The 23,367-nt window shown below is 44.0% G+C and overlaps 1 protein-coding gene across 1 annotated transcript in view; it reads left to right on the forward strand.

Annotated features, from left to right (window-relative positions):
* The first annotated feature begins 5,122 nt into the window (after positions 1 to 5,122).
* The window catches only part of eva1ba (eva-1 homolog Ba (C. elegans)), a 112,135-nt gene continuing 93,890 nt past the window's right edge, over positions 5,123 to 23,367 (forward strand). Inside the window, exon 1 of the mRNA XM_073034401.1 lies at positions 5,123 to 5,233. The gene's annotated coding sequence lies outside the window, so the exon portion shown is untranslated. The remainder of the gene's footprint in view (positions 5,234 to 23,367) is intronic.

Raw genomic sequence — 23,367 nt, forward strand, 5'->3', positions numbered from 1 at the left:
CTTAGCTAATTCACGTCTCATACCTTCAAAGTTACCCTTCTTTAAGTTCAGAACCTTTGTTTCTGAATTAACTATGTCACTCTCCATCTTAATGAAGAATTCCACCATATTATGGTCACTCTTACCCAAAGGGCCTCACACGACAAGATTGCTAACTAACCCTTCCTCATTGCTCAATACCCAATCTAGAATGGCCTGCTCTCTAGTTGGTTCCTCGACATGTTGGTTCAGAAAACCATCCTGCATACATTCCAAGAAATCCTCTTCCTCAGCACCCTTACCAATTTGGTTCACCCAATCTATATGTAGATTGAAGTCACCCATTATAACTACTGTTCCTTTATTGCATGCATTTCTAATTTCCTGTTTAATGCCATCCACAACCTCACTACTACTGTTAGGTGGCCTGTACACAACTCCCACCAGCGTTTTCTACCTCTTAGTGTTATGCAGCTCTACCCATATCGATTCCACATCCTCCAGGCTAATGTCCTTCCTTTCTATTGCGTTAATCTCCTCTCTAACCAGCAATGCTACCCCACCTCCTTTTCTTTCCTGTCTATCCCTCCTGAATTTTGAATACCCCTGGATGTTGAGCTCTTCTGGAAGCTCATTCCACACAGCTACCACTCTCTGAGTAAAGAAGTTCCCCCTCGTGTTACCCCTAAACTTTTGCCCCCTAACTCTCAACTCATGTCCTCTTGTTTGAATCTCCCCTACTCAATGGAAAAAGCCTATTCACGTCAACTTCATCTATCCCCTTCATAATTTTAAATACCTCTATCAAGTCCCCCCTCAATCTTCTACGCTCCAAAGAATAAAGACCTAACTTATTCAACCTTTCCCTGTAACTTAGGTGTTGAAACCCAGGTAACATTCTAGTAAATCTCCTCTGTACTCTCTCTATTTTGTTGACATCTTTCCTATAATTCGGTGACCAGAACTGTACACAATACTCCAAATTTGGCCTCACCAATGCCTTGTACAATTTTAACATTACATCCCAACTCCTATACTCAATGCTCTGATTTATAAAGGTCAGCATACCAAAAGCTTTCTTCACCACCCTATCCACATGAGATTCCACCTTCAGGGAACTATACACCATTATTCCTAGATCACTCTGTTCTACTGCATTCTTCAAAGCCCTACCATTTACCATGTATGTCCTATTTTGATTAGTCCTACCAAAATGTAGCACCTCACACTTATCAGCATTAAACTCCATCTGCCTTCTTTCAGCCCACTCTTCTAACTGGCCTAAATCTCTCTGCAAGCTTTGAAAACCTACTTCATTATCCACAGCGTCACCTATCTTAGTATCATCTGCATACTTACTAATCCAGTTTACCACCCCATCATCCAGATCGTTAATGTATATGACATACAACATTGGACCCAGTACAGAGCCCTGAGGCACACCACTAGTCACCGGCCTCCAACCTGACAAACAGTAATCCACCACTACTCTCTGGCATCTCCCATCCAGCCACTGTTGAATCCATTTTACTACTTCAATATTAATAACTAATGATTGAACCTTCCTAACTAACCTTCCATGTGGAACCTTGTCAAAGGCCTTACTGAAGTCCATATAGACAACATCCACTGCTTTACCCTTGTCAACTTTCCTAGTAACCTCTTCAAAAAATTCAATAAGATCGGTCAAACCTGACCTTCCATGCACTTAGCCCGCCAAGCTGCACTTCTTTAGGATGTGAAAGAGAAACCGGAGCACCCAGAGGAAACCCACGCAGAATGCGCAGACTAGCACAAACCGCACCGGTGGTCAGGCTGAGCCTGTGTCTCTAGCCCGGCCAGAAGCGTCGTTGTGCTTCAGTATGGTTTGCTGAGAATGGATTATCTGGGCACAATTGATGCCAATAAATAAATGGCACGGGAGTGGTCAGCTCTGCGTCATTTTGCAAAGGCGGAGTCATCTTGCATATCACAGAGGCAGGAGGCCTGGTTCAGAGAGCTGGGCATTTTGAACTATTGTTGCTTTCTGGCAGAGTAAGGAGTACTGACTGAGTTCTCCCTGTGTCGTGTAAACACACCATTGACAAGACAGTGTTGCTTGTGCAAGAAACTTCATCCAGCCCCCAGCAGAATTAATGTGACCATCTTGAAGCCCCTTCCACACCGAACCAGCGAAACGTTAAAATTTTAATGTGAAATGCTGAAAATGATACAGTGGTGATGGAATATGCAATCAAAGGTTCAAAAGTTCAATGGTTGCTTATATTATCAGAGTACAGGGCTCTGAAGTTCTTCAGTTCTCTGGGTGGCCATGAAACCAAGAAATAAGAGAAAGGCAGCACGATCATCAACCCAAATCCCTCCTGCCTGCAAAAAGAAACAGAAACGGGATAGGCACATCGACCCCCAAATCCCTCCTCCCTGCAAAAAAAACAGACAAATACGGGATAGGCACATCGACCCTCAAATCCCTCCTTCCTGCAAAAAAAAACAGACAAATACGGGATAGGCACATCGACCCCCAAATCCCTCCTCCCTTCAAAAAAAAACAGACAAATACGGGATAGGCACATCGACCCCCAAATCCCTCCTCCCTTCAAAAAAAACAGACAAATACGGGATAGGCACATCGACCCTCAAATCCCTCCTCCCTGCAAAAAAAAAACAGACAAATACGGGATAGGCACATCGACCCTCAAATCCCTCCTTCCTGCAAAAAAAACCAGACAAATACGGGATAGGCACATCGACCCTCAAATCCCTCCTCCCTTCAAAAAAAAAACAGACAAATACGGGATAGGCACATCGACCCTCAAATCCCTCCTCCCTGCAAAAAAAAAACAGACAAATACGGGATAGGCACATCGACCCCCAAATCCCTCCTCCCTGCAAAAAAAAACAGACAAATACGGGATAGGCACATCAACCCTCAAAACCCTCCTCCCTGCAAAAAAAAACAGACAAATACGGGATAGGCACATCGACCCTCAAATCCCTCCTCTTGCACAAAAAATAGGAACAAAACTGATCAGACTCATACATCATAGCTGCCTTGCTTGCTCAGTGTGTTCAGTTCACGGGGGTGCCCAGTCAATCCAAGGGTGACTCTTTGTTGTGAAGCTGACAGCAGTGGCTGATCAGTTTCACTTCCACCTCCGACCCAGATGGCTGAAGGTTCAAGTTCTCCTCTAGGGGCCTGGGCATGCAAAATCCTGTGCTGAAGTCCCAGTGCGTTTGTGAGGGAACACTCTGCTGTCAGACTTGCTTCCACTCGGGTGAAGTACTAGTTAGTTAGGTATCACTGATCAGGATGAAAGATGCACTGTATCATGTGGATGTTTGGGGTGCAGTGGGGATGGGAGGGTGTGGGTAAGGACACTCCTCCTAATTTCTTAGGGCATATTCTGGAATTAGGCTATATAGCAAATATTAACTTCAGTAACCAATCTTTAGACCTGAACATGTACCGTAGATTAAATTTAAAATGCAGCCCCGGACAATAGATTCCTGGAGCTGTAGACATTGGTTAATTGAAAACCAGACAATGCTGATTAACCTTCATTTTGGGTGTCTGGAGTACAGTATAAGTGTGAGGATTATATGTAATTCAAAGGGAGCATCGTAGGTACAGTGTAACTATAGAATGGCTCTGCTACTACCTCTGATTGTCAGCAAGTAATATTGGGTCAAACAAGGCTCTTTCTCCAAGAGTGTCTCATTTTGTTGAATGAAACACTTCTGCATCCATTAGCTTCAGTGTCTCCCTGGTAACCTTGTCCATGTTCCAACAAGTACCATGACCTATATTTATCATTTTAACAGTGGGAGTAGTTTGTCATTACCAGTTTGCTGTCACGGGACTGTGCTGGGTGTAGGAGGACTCTGTCAGTTCCTCCAATGGCTAAAATTTAGAGGTGAAACTTTACAAAGGTGCAAGGCTTGGACATTGTGATCTGACTCAGCCATGGCCAATCCCAGTTTCAGAATCAGAATCAGACTTATCGCTGACATACAGTATGTTGGGAAGTCTGTTGTTTTATAGCAGCAGTACCGTGCAAGATAGAAACATTGCTCTGAGCTACAATAACTAGCGGAATCAATAAGCAGTGCAAAAAAGAGGTGGTGAGGTCATGTTCTTGGATCATTCGGAAATGCGATGGCAGACGGGAAGAATCTGTTCCTAAAACATGTGCTGGTCTCCCTGGTTACAGAGCACTGCAGGGCTGAGTAGTAGGGTAGCACAGTAGTATAGTGGGTAGCACAACGCTTTACAGCACCAGCAACCTGGGTTCAATTCCCGCTGCTGTCTGTAAGGAGTTTGTACGTTCTCTCCAAGCCACAAGGGTTTCCTTCTGGTGCTCTGGTCTCCTCCCACAGTCTACAGATGTATGGTTAGGGGGTTAGTTAGTGAGTTCTGGGCATGATATGTTCGACTGGAAGCATGGTGACCTTTACAGGCTGCCCCCAGCACACAAATCTTAATCTTACACACCAATTGGTAGGTCAATTGGGCATTGTAAGTTGTTTCATGATAAGGCTAGAATTACAGCCTAACTCTAGCGGCATGACTTGAAAAACCAGAAAGGCCCACTCCGCGCTGTATCGCAATAATTAATAATATTCAGAATAAACTATAACTGATTACGGCACAGGACTGCCTAGAAGCATTGAAACTCATATCACCTCCAAAGAGGGAATAACTTCAGGAATGGCACTGCACTTTATGTAAACACACACCACATTTGGTCTAAGTGTCGTAATCAGATTATCATTTGCAAGTGATGTTTTAGTGGATCATTTCTACTGTCTTCCATCTTGAAAACATTTAGTAAATGAGGTGGTCCCTTTAAATGGATTGAATTCCCCTCAGCAGCTTTTGCTGGTTCTTTGCTTCAAGTTACCACAGTCAGTCTATTGCAGAAGTACTCCCTTTGCCTGTAGTCAAACTGGGACGATCTGCAGGCAATTTGCCGTTGATAAGGATTCAGTTGTGTCATTCTCACACACGGGAAACACAGAGCGTTGAACTTGTGGCGGGAACGTGACACTCTGAGCTTGATTAATCATTGACCAGAAATTTGATATGATGCTGGCAACAATATCAAAGCTACAGAGTGTCAAGCCCGGGAGATGATAGCTCTTCTGGTCGGTTCTAGTGAGCCCAGAGTCGTTTCTGGTACCCTGAGAGAGACTGCAGCCGGTAAACTGTGTACTCCTAACAAGCCAGCACCAGGTGGAGAACAAAGAGTCTCGGGTATGATTGTTAAACCATTAATATTCAGAGCCGACTGCCTCACGAAGCTGGTTCCAGTTACTGCAAGACACAGCTTGATAAAAGAATAGAAAACAGGCAGGTGAGCAGCTGATGAGAACATAGAATGTGCAGCTTACTTCTGGCTTTTTAGCCCATAATGTTGGCTCTGGAGTTTAGAGGGATGAGGGAGGGTCTCATTTAAACCTATTGAATATTGAACGGCCCAGGTAGAGTGGACCTGGAGAGGATATTTCCAATAGTGGGAGAGTTTAGGACCAGAGGACAGAGCCTCTGAAGGATGTTCCTTTAGAAAAGAGATTAGAAGTAAGTTCTTTGTCCAGGGCATGGTGAATTGTGGATTTATGGCTATACTCGTCGACTGCAGATCTCTGCGGCATTTATAGCTTCAGGGTCTTAAGCTGCAGTATTTGTGGCATCAGAACCAGTGGACTCCACCAGGGGCAGTGGGGTGTGGCCTCCAGGCTGAAGTCAGTGCTGTCCCCCAGTTCCCTCTCGACACAAGACAAGCTGTGTTGTGGTCGACTGCAGATTTCTGTGGCGCTCGTGGACTATCGTTGTTTGTGTGGTTGTATTTTACTGATATCTTACATGTACTTGCTATCTTGTACGTGCTATGTGTGCTTTGTGCTGTGTGTGACTATTGGTGTTGTGTTTTGTACCTTGAGCCCAGAGTAACTCAGTCGCATTTGGCTAAATTCATGGGTATTTGTACATGGTTGAAAGTCAATTAAACTTGAATTGAATTGAATATTTAAACCAGAGGTTGATTGGTTCTTGACTAATAAGGCATCAAAGCTTACGGGGAGAAGGCAGGAGAGTGGGGTTGAAAGGGAAACTAAATTAGCCATGATGGAAGGGTGGAGCACACTCAGTGAGAGGAATGGCCTAATTCTCCTCCTGTGTCTTTACATGGCGGCTGGGGAGGGGCAGGGAGTTCTTTGACAACTTTTGTTTGTTATGAAAATAATCACATGCTTTAAATTAGAAGTAAATCTATCGGTGAAATTATGCAAGAGAAAACCTTGTATAAACACGTTAATGTTAAGCCTGATTGATTACTCCATTCTCCAGCAATCCACAGTTTCTTTCATTGGCTGCACAAAGAAAATAAATATCCTTCCAGATCTTGTAGAATCAGCCAGTTGTTAGTGAGATGCACGTTGCTAAAACCCGTGAGTACTGATGGGTATTCCATCTTTAAGCACACTTCAAGTGGCAAGAAATTTTTGCCCCAGATAAGGTAAGAATAGGACATGGTCAGAACACATTCGTATTAGTGATGCACAGCAGAAATTTAGTCCAATATTTGATTTGCTCCCAGAGCCACATTTCCTTCAGTAACTCTACTAAATTCTTGCCAAAAATGTTGAAAGTCTTTATCTCCGTGTTAGTTCCCTGAGCTCATCCCATATCCTCTTTCCGAAAAAAACCCCTCCAAAGTCTGTTGGGTAGAGAATTCCAAAGGGTTTGTTGACTTCATGATGACATTACTTCTCACCTCAGCCCTGAAAGGCTGATTCCTCACTTTGAGGCTGTAATTCATTAGTCTAACCACAGATAGGGTGAATATCAACTCAGCCTCTACGTTCTCAGGTCCTTTAAGAATTTTACATCAGAATCTGATGTAATTTACATCAGAAAGGTTGAACAAGTTAGGTCTTTATTCTTTGGAGTGTAGAAGGTTGAGGGGGGACTTGATAGAGGTATTTAAATTATGAGGGGATAGATAGAGTTGACGTGGGTAGGCTTTTTCCATTGAGAGTACGGGAGATTCAAACAAGAGGACATGAGTTGAGAGTTAGGGGGCAAAAGTTTAGGGGTAACACGAGGGGGAATTTCTTTACTCAGAGAGTGGTAGCTGTGTTGAACGAACTTCCAGTAGAAGTGGTAGAGGCAGGTTCGATATTGTCATTTAAAGTAAAATTGGATAGGTATATGGACAGGAAAGGAATGGAGGGTTATGGGCTGAGTGCAGGTTGGTGGGACTGGGTGAGAGTAAGCGTTCGGCACGGACTAGAAGGGCCGAGATGGCCTGTTTCCGTGCTGTAATTGTTATATGGTTATATGGTTAATCTAAATCAGGTTTATTTGTCGCTGACATATGGATATATCTTGAAACTTTGTTGTGTTGCAGAAGCATTACAGTGCAACATATGCAGTAAATATACTATAAATTATAATAATAAATATATACAGTACTGTATATAGAATCATAGAGTCATAGAAAGCTACAGAACAGAATCCGGCCCTTCAGCACATCTAGTCCATGCTGCACGATTTAATCTGCCTACTGCCATCGACCTGCACCCTGACCACAGCCCTCCATACACCATACATCCGTGTACCTATCCAAACTTCTCTCAAACATTGAAATCAAAGTCACATCTGCACTTGTGCTGGCAACTTGCTCCACACTCCCACCACCCTGTGAGTGAAGAGCTCTCCTCTCATGCTCCCCTTAAATGTTTCACCTTTCATCCTTAACCCATGACCTCTAGTTGTAGTGTGGCGTGTGGCCAAGCGGACTATCGATCTGAAGGTCGTGAGCTCGAGCCCCAGCCGTGGTAGTGTGTTGTGTCCTTGAGCGAGGCACTTAACCACACATTGCTCCAGTCCGCCCGGCTGAAAATGGGTACCGGCAAAATGCTGGGGGATAACCTCGCGATAGACTGGCATCCTATCTGAGAGTCTCGTACTCTCAGTCGCTTCACGCCATGGAAACCGGTATAAGCACTGGCCTGATGAGCCTATAAGGCTCGGGACAGACTTTAACTTTTAACTCTAGTTGTAGTCTCACCCAACCTCAGCAGAAAAAGCCTGTTTGCATTTACCGTATCTATACCCCTCATAATGTTGTATACCTCTATCAAATCTCCCCTCAATTGTCTGCGTACTAGGGAATAAATTTCTAATATATTGAATCTTGTCTTATAACTCAGGTCCTCCATTCTCAGCAATATCCTTGTAAATTTTCTCTGTACTTTTTCAACATATACATCTTTCTTGTGGGTAGGTAACCAATTTCAACATCCCAACTTCTGTACTCAGTTTTGATTTATGAAGACCAAAGTGCCAAAAGCTTTCTTTATGACTCTATCTACCTGTGATGCCACTTTCAATGAAATTTCAACCTCTATTCGCAGACCCCTTTGTTTTACCATGCTCCTCAGTGCCCTACCATTCACCGAGTAAGACCTACCCTGGTCGGTCCTCCCAAAGTGCAACACCTCACTCTTGTCTGCATTTAAATTCCATTTGCCATTTTTAGCCCTTTTCTTCAGCTGGTCCAGATTCCGCTGAAAGCTCTGATAGCCTTCCTCACTGTCCGCTACACTGCCCAAACTTGGTGTCCTCTGCCAATTTGCTGATCCAGTTAACTACATTATCATCCAGATCATCAATATAGATGCCAAACAACAATGGATCCAGTTCCAATCCCTGCAGCACTCTACCAGTCACAGGCCTCCAGTCAAAGAGGCAACCATTTACTACCATCTCCAGCTTTTCCTGCAAAGCCAATGTCTAATCCAATTTAATACCTCATCTTGAATGCCAAGCAACTGACCCTTCTTGACCAACCTCCCATGTGGGACCTTGCAAAATACCTTGCTGAAGTCAATGTAGATAACATCCATTGCCCTGGTCTCATCAACTTTCCTTGTAACTTCCTTGAAAAACTCTAAGATTGGTTAGACACTACCTATCATGCACAAAGCCATGCTGACTATCCCTAAACAGTCAATTTCTATCCAAATACTCACATATCGGACCCTTAGAATACATTCCAATACCCTTTTCCATTACTGGTGGCAGGCTCAACGGCCTATAATTCCCCAGCTCTGGAAACTTTCTTAAATAGCAAAGTAACATTAGCTATCCTCCAATCTTCTGGTCCTCACTTGTCGCTAATGAAGTATCTCTGCAATTTCTGCACTTGTCTCTCACAGGGTCTGAGGGAACACCTTGGCAGGCTCTGTGGATTTGTCCACCCTAATTTGCCTCAAGACAGCAAACAGCTCCTCCCCTGTAATCTGTATAGGGTCCATGAACTCGTTGCTGCTTTGCCTCATTTCTATGGACTTTGTGTTCATTTCCCAAGTAAATATAAATGCAAAATGTCCATTCATGATCTCCCCCAGGTCCTTAAGGTTCATGCATAGATTGCCATTCTGACCTTCCTGAGGACCAGTCAAGTCCCACGCGATCCTCTTGTTCTTAATAAATCTGTAGAAGCCCTTGTCTGCCAGAGCAACTTCACGCCTTCTTTTAGCCCTCCTGATTACTTTCTTAAGTGTCCTTTAGCATTTCTTGTACTCCATACGTATCTCATTTGTTCCTACCTGTCTGTAACTGTAACTGTTTTTTCTTAACCAGGGCTTCACGATCTCTTTGGAAGAGAAGTTCCCTAAACCTGTTATCCTTGCCTTTTACATACAGGCTTTGTGCTCTCAACATTTAATTTTGAAGACCTCTCACATACCAAGTGCACCTTTGACAGAAAGCAGCCTGCCCGAATCCACACTTGCCAGATCCTTTCTGATACCATCAAAATTGGCCTTCCTCCAGTTTAGAATCTCACCCTAAGGCCCAGACCTCTCCTTTTCCATATTTACTTTGAAACTAATGTCATTATGAGCACTAGATGCAAAGTACCCCCTACAAAATTTATGTCACCTGCTCTGTCTCAGTCCCAACTAGGCGATGAAATATTGACACTCTTCCACTGGGTCTTCTATGTACTGATAAAGGAACTGTTCCTGAACACATTTGACCAACTCTATCCCATCTAGTCCTTTTACAGTATGGGAGGCCCAGTCCATATGTAGAAACCTACTATAACTATCTTATGTTTCTTGCAGCAGTCTGTGATCTCTCTGCAAATTTGTTCCTCTAAATCCGTGGAACTGTTGAGAGGTCTGTAATATAGCCCCATTAACGCAGTTATACCTTTCTTATTTCCCAGTTCCACCCGTAAAGCCTCACTAGATAAGTGCTTCAGTCTGTTCTGATTGAACACTGCCATGACATTTGCCCTAATTAGCATTGCCTCTTTTATCCCTCCTTCTGTATCATGTCTGAAACAACAGAGTATTGAGTTACCACTCCTGCCCCTCCTGCAACCAGGTCTCACTAATGGCTACAATATCATAATTCCATGTGTTGATCCATGCCCTCTCACCTGCCTTTCCCACAATACTGCTTACATTGAGGTTTATGCAGCTCAGAACACGAGTCACACCTCGCTCAATCTTTTGGCTCCTGACTTTGTCTGAGGTCTTAACAAAATCTGTCTCCACAACCACTCCACTATCTGTTCTGGCACTCTGGTTCCCAATCCCCTGCAACTCCAGTTTAGGCTCTCTGTACAGTAGTGCAAACCTTCCCGTTAGGGGACTAGTTCCCCTCCAGTTTAGGTTCAAGCCAATCCCAGTGTGCGCTGACAGACGACTGAGCCCGGTGCGGGGGAGCGACACATGTTGAGACAGAAACAAGAGTTTAGTCACGAGAGCTCCAACAGAACATCGATGGCTTGACCGAGTTACACCACGAGAAGACTCCGTGATAAACGCTAATTCGGAGTCCGCTTTAAATTACAGTACGCAGAAAATCCGCGCCAGTCAAAATAAACTTGACAAGATTAAACAGAGATCACAAGGGCTTAATGACTCTAGCTAGGGCAATAATTAATAAATACAGGTGCACAGGGCTTGAGACACAAACTGTCTCTTCTGTACAGGTCCCACCTTCCCTGGAAGAGAGCCCAATGATGGAAAAATCTGAAGCCCTCCCTCCTACACTAACTCCTTAGCCTCATGTTAAGCTGCCTGGCCTTCCTGCTTCTGGCCTCGCTAGCACGTGGCATGGGTAGCAATCGTGAGATCACAACCCTGGAGGTCCTGCCCTTTAACTGACCACCTAACTCCCTGAACTCACTTTGCAGAACCTCGTCCCTCTTCCTACCTATGTCATTGATACCTATATGGACCATGACCTCTGGCTGCTCATCCACCCACTTCAGAACACTGAGGACTCGTTTCTACATGTCCCGGACCCTAGCACCCAGGAGGCACACGTCATCTGGGAGTCTCGTTCTCATCCACAGAACTCCTTTCTGTTCCCTAACTAATGAGTCGCCCAATACCAGAGCTCGCCTCTTCTCCCCCGAGCCACAGAACCAGACTTAGTGCCAGAGATCTGACCACTATGACCTTCCTCTGCTAGGTCACCTCCCCCAGCAGTGTCCAAAATGGAATATCTCCTGACTCTTGCCCAGTTCCCTGTGCCCTGGACCTTGGGTGTACCTACCTCTCTATAGGTCCTGTCTATCACCCATTCACCCTCTGAGCTCCAACTCCTTAACGCGGAGTGTTAGAAGCTGCAGCTGGATGCACTTCTTGCAGGTGAAATCGTCAGGGACACTGGAGTCCTGCTTGCCTTCTCATATCCCGCAAAAGGAGCATTCCACTATCCTGCCTGATGTCCATAATGCTCTAATTGTGCAATTATAAAGAAAGAATCAATAAATAAACTGAACATAAGAGCATAAGAAAAAGGAGCAGGAGTCGGCCATCAGGCCCGTCGAGTCTCCACCACCATTCAGTAAGATCTTGGCTTGGACATGGCCATGGACTCATCTTCATCTACCTGCCTTTTGTTCATAACCCTGAATTCCCCGACTGATCAAAAATCTTTCTAACCTTGTCTTAAATATATTTACTGAGGTAGCCTTCATTGGGCAGAGAATTCCACAGAGTTGGGAAAAGCAGTTCCTCTTCATCTCCGTCCTAAATCTATCCCCCCAAATCTTGAGGCTTTGTCCGCTAGTTCTATTCTCACTTACCAGTGGAAACAACTTCCCTGCCTCTATCTTATCTATAAGTACTGAAAAATATCTACCTACAGCTTTCCACCTTCTCTTACACAAGCCTTTCCTCACTGAAACCTTGAAGAGCTAAGGTCTCAAATCTCCACTCTAACACTGTCCACTCCAACAAAGGCCGATCTGCTTGCTCCTGCCTTAATTTCCTTTCCCCCTGCTAATGAATATAAAATACCGAGTACATAACATATATAAAAATAAATAGTGCAAAATGAGCAAAACATTTTGAGGTAGTATTCATGGGTTCATTGTCCATTCAGAAATCTAATGGCAGATCGTAAAAAGCTGAGTGTGTATCTTCACGCTCCTGTACCTCTTCTCTGATGATAGTAGTAAGAAGAGGGCATGTCTCTGAGTACGCCAATGACATGTTTCAACAAAGTTACCTCTTTGTCCCGAAGGGCCTCTTCCTGTACTGTACTGCACTGCTCTGTGTTCTACATTCTAAACGAGAACGTACCTCCTACATCGATCTCCTCATCCCAGGAATCAATCAGTATTTATAATGACGCAATAACCTGTTTTATTGTCATTACTTGAAGCATAAATATTGACCAGAGAATCTTCCCTGTCTTCAACACGATACCATGGAGTTTTTAGCCTTAGGTTTGTAGCTTTTACACAACGAAAACATGCAGAGAAGAGCCAAGCAGTCAGGGGACAACCCATTGTTTATCAGTGTTCGATACTTGCAAAGTACGGGTTCAGTTAGATGTGGAATTGGCAAATGCAAAGAGAGCAAACTCAAGGTCAGGTGCGCTGGTTTGGAGCACCGACATTGTTTCTTCCGGTCATTACTGAAGCTCTGCCCCAGTGCCTGCATGACTACAGAGTAAATCCCCACTCCACACTGGCCAGAGGCATAAGGCAGATAGATTCACAACTGGCTTCCAATCCAATTTCCTGAAGACGAGTCAACTGTCTTATCCATTTCCTTGGATGCTGCCTGACCTGCTGAGTTCCACCAGCATTTCGTGTGTGCATTGCTTTCCGTCTGATTTATTGTGATTTATGGAAAGAAATGTCACTTGATTGGATCGGTTGATAATAGTGTTGATAATAGTGAAAGAAATGAACCACAGCAGTTATAATTATCGCAGTAAAACAGTGCCCTGTGGTGATGTGAAAGCCCTGACTTGTTTGCCTAGAATGCAGTCAGAAATCCAAAACCACAACTTATGTTTCCCGGTGTCTTGCCTGTTCTCCTTCTGTGTAGAGATCTTTTTGTCTCATTGCAATCCTGCGAGGAGCATTAGGTGTTTGGTTATGCCAACGTGCTATATAAAAACAAGCTGTTGTGTTTCGTTATACATTTGGCCTTCCTCATATTTCACTTGGGCAGACTCCAACGTGGTGGCACGAACAAACAGTGGATCAGAGTCAGAATCAGGTTTCTTATCGTCGACATAGGTCATGAAATTTGTTGTTTTGCAGCAGATAAAAAAGTTACTATAAGTTCCAACAAGAAATATAAAAATAACTAACTTGTGTAAAAAAGAAGCATAAAAGTGAAGTAGTGTTCATGGGGTCACGGTCCATTCAGAAATCTGACAGTGGAGGAGAAAGAACTGATCCTAAAACATAAAGGGTGCCTTAGGACTTCCGTACCTCCTCCCTGACAATGGTAATGAGAAGTAGTAATGTCCTGGGTGGTGAGGGTCTTTAATGGTGGATGGACCCTCTACAGCTTTTTCAGAATCTATGCATTGGTGTATTGTCAAACTTATGGTAATTGTACCCCCTCTGTTCCTTTTCTCTCTCCTCCCCACCATCCTATCACTTTTCCCTCTGCTACATTCTCTATCTTCCCATCACCCACACACTCATTCCACTGATTCCTCTCCCCACTCCCCTCCATGTATTCCACCTTCCATTCCTTCTCCTGTTAGATCCCATCATTTTCAGTCCTTTGTCATGCCTACCTCTTGCCTCCCAGCATCTGACTTAATTCCCACTCATTTCTACTGCCCATCAACCCCTCACCTGGATCACCTGCCGGCTCTTCCCCACACCATTTCATACTGGCTACCTCCCCCTTTCTTTCCGTCCAGCTGAGGGGGCTCAACCTGAACTCCATTATAGACGTTGCCTGACCCCCTGAGTTCCTCCAGCTCATTGCGTATTGCTCTACGCCAGGAGTTCCCCACCAGGGCTCCACGGACCCCCCCTTGGTCTATGGCATAAAAAAGGTTGGCAACCCCTGCTCTACCCACACAAGGTCATCTTGCCTGGTCTCTTGTGTCTTCCTCAATCGCCATCTGAAATAGTTCACTGTTGTAGTTTTGCAAAACTGAAGCTTATATTGTGGAAGTAGACAGGTATTGTTCATGGTAGTGTCGAGGTTGGGGGGCATTGTTATAGCTCTGGGCATAGGAGTTCAGAGTTCAATCACGGCGCCCTCTGTAAGAAGTCTCTACACGTCCTCCCTGCCGAATGTACGGGCTTTCTCTGGATCCTCCGGTTTCCTCCCACAGCCCAAAGATAGGCAGGATTAATTGGTCATTGTAAATTGTCCTGGGTTAAACTGGGGTTGTCAAGGGTTACTGGGTGGTTTGGTGCAAAGGGGCAGAAGGGCCTATTCCACGCTGTATCACTAAATAAATTAATAATGTCTGTGTGATATAGTTCAAGTTTGTCTGGTGTTGATTTTCTGTTACATGATCAAGTCAATCCCCAGCTGTCTGTTAGAGAAGACTGCATATGATGGATATTCTTACACAGAACATAGAGCACTATAGAACATTATAGGGCAGTACAGGCCCTTCGGCCCACAATGTTGTGCTGACCTTTTAGCCTACTCTAACATCAATCTAACCCTTCCCTCCTACATAGCCCTCCATTTTTTTTCTATCATCCATGTGCCTATCTAGGAGCTTCTTAAATGTCCCTAATGTGTCTGCCTCTACAAACACCCCAGGCAGGGTATTCATATAACCATATAACAATTACAGCATGGAAACAGGCCATCTCGGCCCTTCTAGTCCATGCTGAATGCTTACTCTCACCTAGTCCCACCGACCTGCACTCAGCCCATAACCCTCCATTCCTTTCCTGTCCATATACCTATCCAATTTTTTTTCAAGCACACACTGCTCTCTGTGTAAAAAATTCACTTCTTCCATCCCCACTGTACTTTACTCCAGTCACCCTAAGATTCTTATACAGGCATACACGATGAATCCAAGAAACACAATCGAATCAATGAAAGACCACACCCAAAAGAACAGACAACCAATTAGTAAAAGACAACAACTTCTGCAAATACAAAAGAGAAAAGAAGAAAATGTAGTAATAAATAAATAAGCTATAACTATGGAGAACATGAGATGAAGAGTCCTTGAAAGTGAGTCCGTAGGTTGTAGGAACAGCTAGTGATAGGGCGTGTGTAACTGAGTGATGTTATTCCCTCTGGTTCAAGAGCTTGATGGTTGGTGGGTAGTAACTGTTCCTGGCTCCATGTGGTAGTAACTGTTCCTGGCACCTGGTTATGTGGGACTTCAGCTCCTGTACCTTCCTTCAGATGGCAGCAACGAGAAGAGGGTATGGCCCAATTAGTGGGCATCTCTGATGATGGATCTGCTTTCCTGCAACATCGCTCCATGTAGATGGCCTCAGTGGTGGTACCCGTGATGGACTGGGTCATATCCGCTACTTTTTGTAGGACTTTCCGTTCAGGGTATTGGTGTTTCCATGATGCAATTAGTCAATATACTCTCCACCACACACCTATAGAAGTTTGTCAAAGTTTTAGATTCAATATTTTTAAAACTTTGCAAAGTTTTGAAAACTTCTGCAAATATCCATAAATGAATGACTGCAGTCATTGACCTTTCCTACGGGTAAATCAGAATCAGCCTGGCTAATTATCAGCCAACAGTCTATCATTAATTATCAGTGAAATGATGGAAGATATTGGCATTTACTCAATTCGCTCGAAGGAAGTTGGCTGTTGCTGCTGAAAGTCAACGAGCCAGTGAGTGAAGTGGAATTATGCAGGCAGTAAATCATATCCCAGCAACACCAATTTGACATCAAGGATGGTCCACCAGGCTTTTCAGACACTTGGGTATTTTTTTAAGAGAAGCCACTATTGTAATGTAGGAAATGTAGCAGTATTCAACTGTCCTTCACAACTGCAGAGTGACTAGGAGCAGATATTCTGTTTTAGTGGCATTGGTTGAGGCATAAACATTGTCCTGGACACCGGGGAAAATTTCCTTCTCTTCCTTAACGTAGTGCCACAGAATCCACCTGAGAAGCATGTTTGGCTCTGTGCAAATCTCGTTTTAAAGAAGGCACCTCTGACAATGCAGAACGCTGTTGGCGTTACTTTGGGGTCTAAGTGCCCAGACCTGAAGTGGAAAATGCAAGTTGTGACTCTGAAACAAAACTGGTGCCATCTGAGCCACAGCGCCACCAAGGGGTGGGAGGTGAAGAGTGCTACGTTTTCTTCATCACCTCAGACTCGATTAGGAATGTGGGCCTAATGGCACGCTGGTTCAGTGCACTACCCCATACAGGCTATGAACCACCCCGATTGTATCACACTAAAGGGTATTTCTAGACTCCATTCTGCAGGAGTCTAAGGGGAGTGCAATGTATTTTCTCATTCTGATTGGAGGAAGCTTTTATCTGTATATTTCTGTTTCCAGGTGATGAAAGGTCTGGTTAAAGCAGGAATATCGAATTGGTGACACATAGTACTCAGCATGTGTGTGATGGGAGAGGCTGGAGGATTTTGTCTTGTAAGCACACCAGATTTCCAGGTTCAGTTCTGCTTCTGTGCTGAACTGGACAATATTGACCACTTCAAGGTATAGCAAGCTTGCCTCACCGTGTAGGGTTAATCCAGGTGGAGTTTATTGTCATGTGCACAAGTAAACACACACACACAAACACACACACACACAATATGAAAAATTAGTTAAAATTTCACTTTCAGCAGCAACAGAGATGCAACATTCACAAGAAAAACATAAATTCAATATAAATCCTACAGAACTATATAAGAGAATACATAGAGTCAGAAAACACTAGAGCATATAAACAGGCCCTTTGGCCCATCCTGTCCATGCTGAACTATTACCCTGGCTAGTCCTACTCTCCTGCATCAGGACCCATAACCCTCCATACTCCTCTCATCTATGTACTTAACCAAATGTCTCTTAGATGGTGAAATAGAACCCACATCCACCACTTCTGCTGGCAGCTCGCTCCATCCTCTAAGAGAAGAAGATCCCCCCCGTCACGTTTCCCTTAAATATTTCACCTTTCACCCTTAACCTATGACCTCTAGCCTCACCCAACCGCAGTGGAAAAAGCAATTACTCTATCTATACCCCTGATAATTTTGCATACCTCCATCAAATCTCCCCTCATTCTCCTGCGCTCCAGGGAATGAAATCTTAACCCATCTCAACCTTTTCCTACAACTCACATCCTGGCAAATGCCTTGTAAGTTTTCTCTGCACGTGTACGACTAAAAATTGTCTGCTGCCATGCAAGGTGGTCCGAGTATTGCTATACCGGGGTAATGATTAGGAGTGTGCGGGTTCCAGAACGGAGCGGTTGAAGCTGTGGGACTAGGGGCTTCCATACCTCCTGAGGTTCAGAAAGCCAGGAGCGTTTTTCTGCTGCAGAATGCTTGCTTTCACGAAGAGTCTGTGGACCTCAGCTGGCCACTGGAGTCAGTCATCCCATGAAGCATGGCTAGTTGGATGAACTGCTGGTGATCAGCCACTATTCATTCAGGGAGTCAGCCATTAAGGGGTAGGAAGACAAGCAGTAAGTTACCTTACATTTGCACTGGATATGCTAGGCCGTAGAACATAGAACACAGAACATAATACAGGTACTTCGGCCCATGATGTGTGCCGACCTTTGAACCCGCTCTAAGATCAATCTAACCCTTCCCTCCAACATAACCATTATTCTATCGTCCATGTGCCTTTCTAAGAGTTTATTTTCTTTATTATTGATTTTTTTATGCATTTCTAAAAAACAACTACAAAGAAAAAAAATCCAATAGCAAAATGAGAGTTAACACAGTGCAAAATAAGCATATCAATTATATAATTCACAACAATAAGGAAACAGCACCCAGAATAAAATCATATAAAGTTAGTATCCTCCCCTCCCTCCCACTAAGAAACTCCAGGCCAACCATTACAATATATAAAAACGATAACGAGAGAATTCAACCCCCCCCAAAACTGTAAATATAAATAAAAAGAATAATAATGCCTACTACGAAAACTATAATGTAATTTCCATCAAAAAGAAAGCATAAAACTTACAGAGGGAAAAAAAGCTGAAAGTAAGGGATAAAAAGAATAAGCTTAATCTAAAGGGGAGTTATGAAAGTATTCAAGAAAAGGTCTCCACACCTTTTGAAACTTTATGTCCGAATCGAGAAGTGAATAATGAATTTTTTCAAGGTCTAAACAGGACATAATATCACTAAGCCATTGAGCATGAGTAGGTGGGGCAACATCTCTCCACCTAAGGAGAACTAAGCATCTAGCCAAAGGAGAGGCAAGAGATAATGTTCGGCGTTTAGTCGGACTCAAATGCATGTCTGCCTCACCCAAGGTACCAAAAAGGGCAATCAGAGGGTTAGAGTTTCTTAAATGCTCCTAATGTACTTGCTGTTTCCATGCACTCACTACTCTCTGTGTAAAGAACCTACCTCAGACAACCCCCTAAACTCTCCTCCAATCACCTTAAATTATGCTCCCTTGTTTTAGCCATTTCCACCGTGGGGAAAAGTCTCAAGCTATCCACTGTTTCTATGCCTCTTATCATCTTGTATCCCTCTATCAGGTTATCTCTCATTCTCCTTCACTCCAAAATAACAAAGCCCTAGCTCGCTTAATCTATCTTCATAAGACATGTGCTTTTATTCAAGGCAGCATGCTGGTAAATCTCTGCACCCTCTCCAAAGCTTTCATATCCTTCCTATAGGTTTCCAGTAAACACAGGAGCAGGATTCTTTGATGGAGCAACAGGAAGTTGGGAACATGGACGAGAAAAACCTCCATTGGTAAACATAACTGGAGGGTTGACAATCCGAAATCTTCTACTGACCTTGAACGTGTTCTGCGTTGTTTAACTGCGGGTCACATGCCTGTGATTTTTATCAAATTACCAAATGCCGCTGTAAAATCAACCTTGCGAGGCCTTACACTTTCCTGCTAAGTGGCCTTGAGGCCCAATTGTGCTTTAATTAACATTTACTGTGAGAGGTGTGTGGTAAAACTCGTTAGTCCAAACGTTCCAGACCCACAATTTTGCCTTTCAGCAGGCAGACTACAGATGATGTTTAATGATAGGACGGCCAATATGGAAAACCTATCAACAGGTATCTGGAGTGTGGAATATACTGTATTGCTAATGGATGAGCTCAGGTTGCAGGTTAATTTTCTCCACTTCACCCATCCCTCTGACTAAATCACTCATTAACTACCTGTCATAACTCCAATCTTAAGCCAGAAGGCTTCAAATTCTTGCATGGCTGGCCTACTTATTCATTACTTTACTCTGAGTCTGTCAAACATTACTTAGACCTTTGAATCCTCAGCCGAACCCTGCAGTTACGTAAAGAGGAATCTAACCGGAAGATGAAATTTTTGCTCCTCCAGACCAATCGTCTCCTCAGATCCTGATCCGTTCCACCTTTGGAAACCTTGTACTGTTTTCTTCAATTTGCAACTTGTGATTTTGGTAATGGGGAAGCTGTTCCTGTCGCTGTGTTCTTTTCCTCACCCCCCGTCATCACAGCAGTAACCTATCAATTGCACCTCACATGCATGTCACATCATTTTGCACCCTCTATCCTTGCCAATTCTTCTCTTCTGTAACCTCTGCTTCCTAATCCCATAATCCCCTACTGAGTTAATTCCTGATCATAGCTTCACCTCTTTGCCCATGACAGTCCAATGAATCTAAACACGCTTTTCAATGTCAGTAATCATTCTTTCAGTACACAGAAGTGCTCCAAGTGTGATCTTGCAACATCCCATACAATCTCGGCAATTGTTGTGTGTGGTTTGCACAGGACGTGGTTAGATTCAATGGAGAAACACATTTAGGCTCCCGCCAAAAGGTTGTGAATTCAAGAGGACAACTGACGATAGAAATGCTGATGGATTACCCTTGGAAAAGGAAATTCTCCTCAACTCAAATCAAAAGTCTCCCTATGACAGCAGAGATGAATTAAAGGGAAACCCCACACCGTCTCATTTCTATATTACCTATGTGTATACTGTACTTCAACCCTGTATAGAATGCATCTCAACTTAAGTATGTCATAATGCATTTTATATTGAGTTGGAGTTTATAGCTAAACAGAGAAGAGTGTAGTGTATTTAATATTTCAGTAATATTATAAATATAATGTTTGATTAAGCATTCTTTGTCTACATAATTCATTACGGGTTATATGTAAAAGTACGTGAATGGCATATGTCATTACACTAGCACGTCATACGTGCATGTTTCACTCAAATTATGACAAAGCAGTCAACTTTTTCCAGGTTCACGTGCTTTTTCTTTTGATTAGTTTCTGGAATTACAAAACACTGGCACTTTGGTCTACCAACTCCAGGGGAACGAAAGCCAACCCTTCACAATCACTTGCTCTAACTGGAGCTTTATATGTGTCTACAATCCCACACTATCCCAACCATTACTGCCTTCATCGTTTAGAGAAACTTCTTCTTAGTTCAACTTGTCAAGTTTGTGACCTCACTTTTCCCACACTTCACTCTAGCTGCCAGTTCTTGGTCTCTTATTCAACTTCTTTCAGACCTGCTGCGTTGATATTGGATGGCGTGTGTGCTCTGCATACGTCATGGTTAAGCTCAACGGGGAAATCCATTTTAAGCTCCCAGTAAAATGTTGTGGTCAAAGTGCACTCAGAATAGTGTTCGGATTGTTGGATCCAACGCTTTCATGGTCCAAAGGCTCATTGGAAGTCAAGAATGAGGCCAAAAAAAATTTATTGGCAGGCAATTTTATTAAGAACAAAGAAAGAGGATCTATGAGAAGAAAGAGAGACAAGGGAAAAGGCAGTGGTGGTTATCTCAAAATCAAACTAAAGAAAACAGAAAAGAATTCCAGTGATAATAATTAACCTATAAAATAGTCAGATTCAACTCAAGTCAAGTCAAGTCACTTTTTATTGTCATTTCGACCATAACTGCTGGTACAGTACACAGTAAAAATGAGACAATGTTTCTCAGGACCATGGTGCTACATGAAACAGTACAAAAACTACACTGAGCTATGTAAAAACAACACAGAAAAAAAACTACGCTAGACTGCAGACCTACCCAGGACTGCATAAAGTGCACAAAACAGTGCAGGCATTACAATAAATGATAAACAAGACAATAGGCACAGTAGAGGGCAGTAAGTTGGTGTCAGTCCAGGCTCTGGGTATTGAGGAGTCTGATAGCTTGGGGGAAGAAACTGAAACTGGTACGACACCTGCTATGGGAAACAAAGACTCGCCTAGAAAAGTATAGAAGTCTCTGTACCATAATTGTAGGAAATTCACTGAACAATTACTTGTGTAATAGTGATTATATAAAAAGCCATAGGAAAGTTAAACACGTAGAAAAGTGCAAGGAAGGTAACAATTCTACACCCCTATCCAACAGGGTGATTTACACCTGGAACAAAGCAACAATGTGAGACTTGTGCAGTACCGAGCAGGACTTTACCCGAGCTTGTGCGATTGTGCTGACACTTTCCTCCACAGGAACCAGCGCAGGAAGTCAGCTTCTCCTCGTAGCCGGACACCAGGAAGACGCTGTCTGTCGTAGAGCAGGCAGAGGCTGCTGGCAGGACTGTGAAAGCTCAGCTTCTCAATCACAGGGGAATGCGGGCTCAGGGTCAGTGGCACGCAGGCCAGGAGCAGGGTTGGTTCCAGGGGGGCCTGCCCCACCTTACAGAGAGCTTGCAGAGGGTGTCGACACTAGTCTCCACCAGGAGAACCCTTGAACGAAGGGGAGTTTGTCACGTCCTTCTCGAGAGTTCAAGGTAACTACAGCAGCAGAGTGGAAAACTTCATGATGTGCCTCTTGCGGAGGTCTGGGTTCTTTATCTGGGACGCCGCTTACCTGCAGCATGAACATGTTGTAGCTAGCTATTAGAACTAATTACAGCCGGGATTCATTCAGTCGTCTGTTAAAATCTGTGCAGGTGGGCCTGTGAGTGATGCACCATCAATAACTCACTCTGAGACGTAAGAAGCAAGATATCGGCTTTTATTGACTGGAAGAATGAACAACACTACATCCTGGAGAATGAGGCCGGGCTCAGGCCTCAATTGCCTTTATACAGGGGTCTGTGGGAGGAGCCACAGGAGCAGTCCAGACAGGTATATGTAGTTCACCACAGTGAGGCAGGATGTGGGTGACTTTTATGTCCAACCTGGGTTCCCCCTGGTCATTGTTGTAACGTTGTTTGGAGTGTGGAGAGTGTGACTCGGACAGCACTGGGCATGACCCTGCAGGCTTCGAGAGAGGTGCCTCTTTACTCAGTGATTCCAGTTACTATCTCCCTCCTCCTCTCCAGCGACCTCCTATTGGCAGCAGCCGTCTTCCTATATTCCTGTTCCCCAGCTCTGCCTCATGACCCTCGGGCTCCAGTGTGCTTCGGCCTGTAATAACGGAGCCCACACGTCTGTTTGGTGTGGACTGCAGATGCCCCTGGAACACGGGCTCCCAACCGTTTTTATGCCGTGGAACAAAACCATTAAGCAAGGGGTCCATGGACCCCAGATTGGGAACCCCTGCCCTCGACCGACATCTGCTCTCGATGAGGCTCCACCACTGTTTGGTCACTTGTACGGCTGTAGTTGTACCTGCATCCAGCTCTTGTAGCTGTGGTTAGAGAAGTGCCCTGGAATATGGAGTCCCAAGCCTCTGGTAACATGACCATCAGTATATCTGCCTGTGACATTCTGGACCTCTTAATCACTTAAAGGACACAAAAGACTGCAGATACTGTGGTCTGGAGCAACAAACTGCTGGAGACTCAAAGGGGTGAGCAGTGGTCTGGATGTAGAATGCAAAAGCAAGGAAGAGAGGGTCACGGAGCTGGGACAACAACTGACGTATGGTTAACAGAAAACAATGGGAATCAGTAGATCATGCTCTGCTCGTCAGAGGGGTACCGGTGACATCACCTCCGAACTGTTCACGATGTCTATGAATGACGTTCTGTG

The sequence above is a fragment of the Hemitrygon akajei genome, chromosome 32, assembly GCF_048418815.1.
Source record: "Hemitrygon akajei chromosome 32, sHemAka1.3, whole genome shotgun sequence".
NCBI lineage: Eukaryota > Metazoa > Chordata > Chondrichthyes > Myliobatiformes > Dasyatidae > Hemitrygon > Hemitrygon akajei.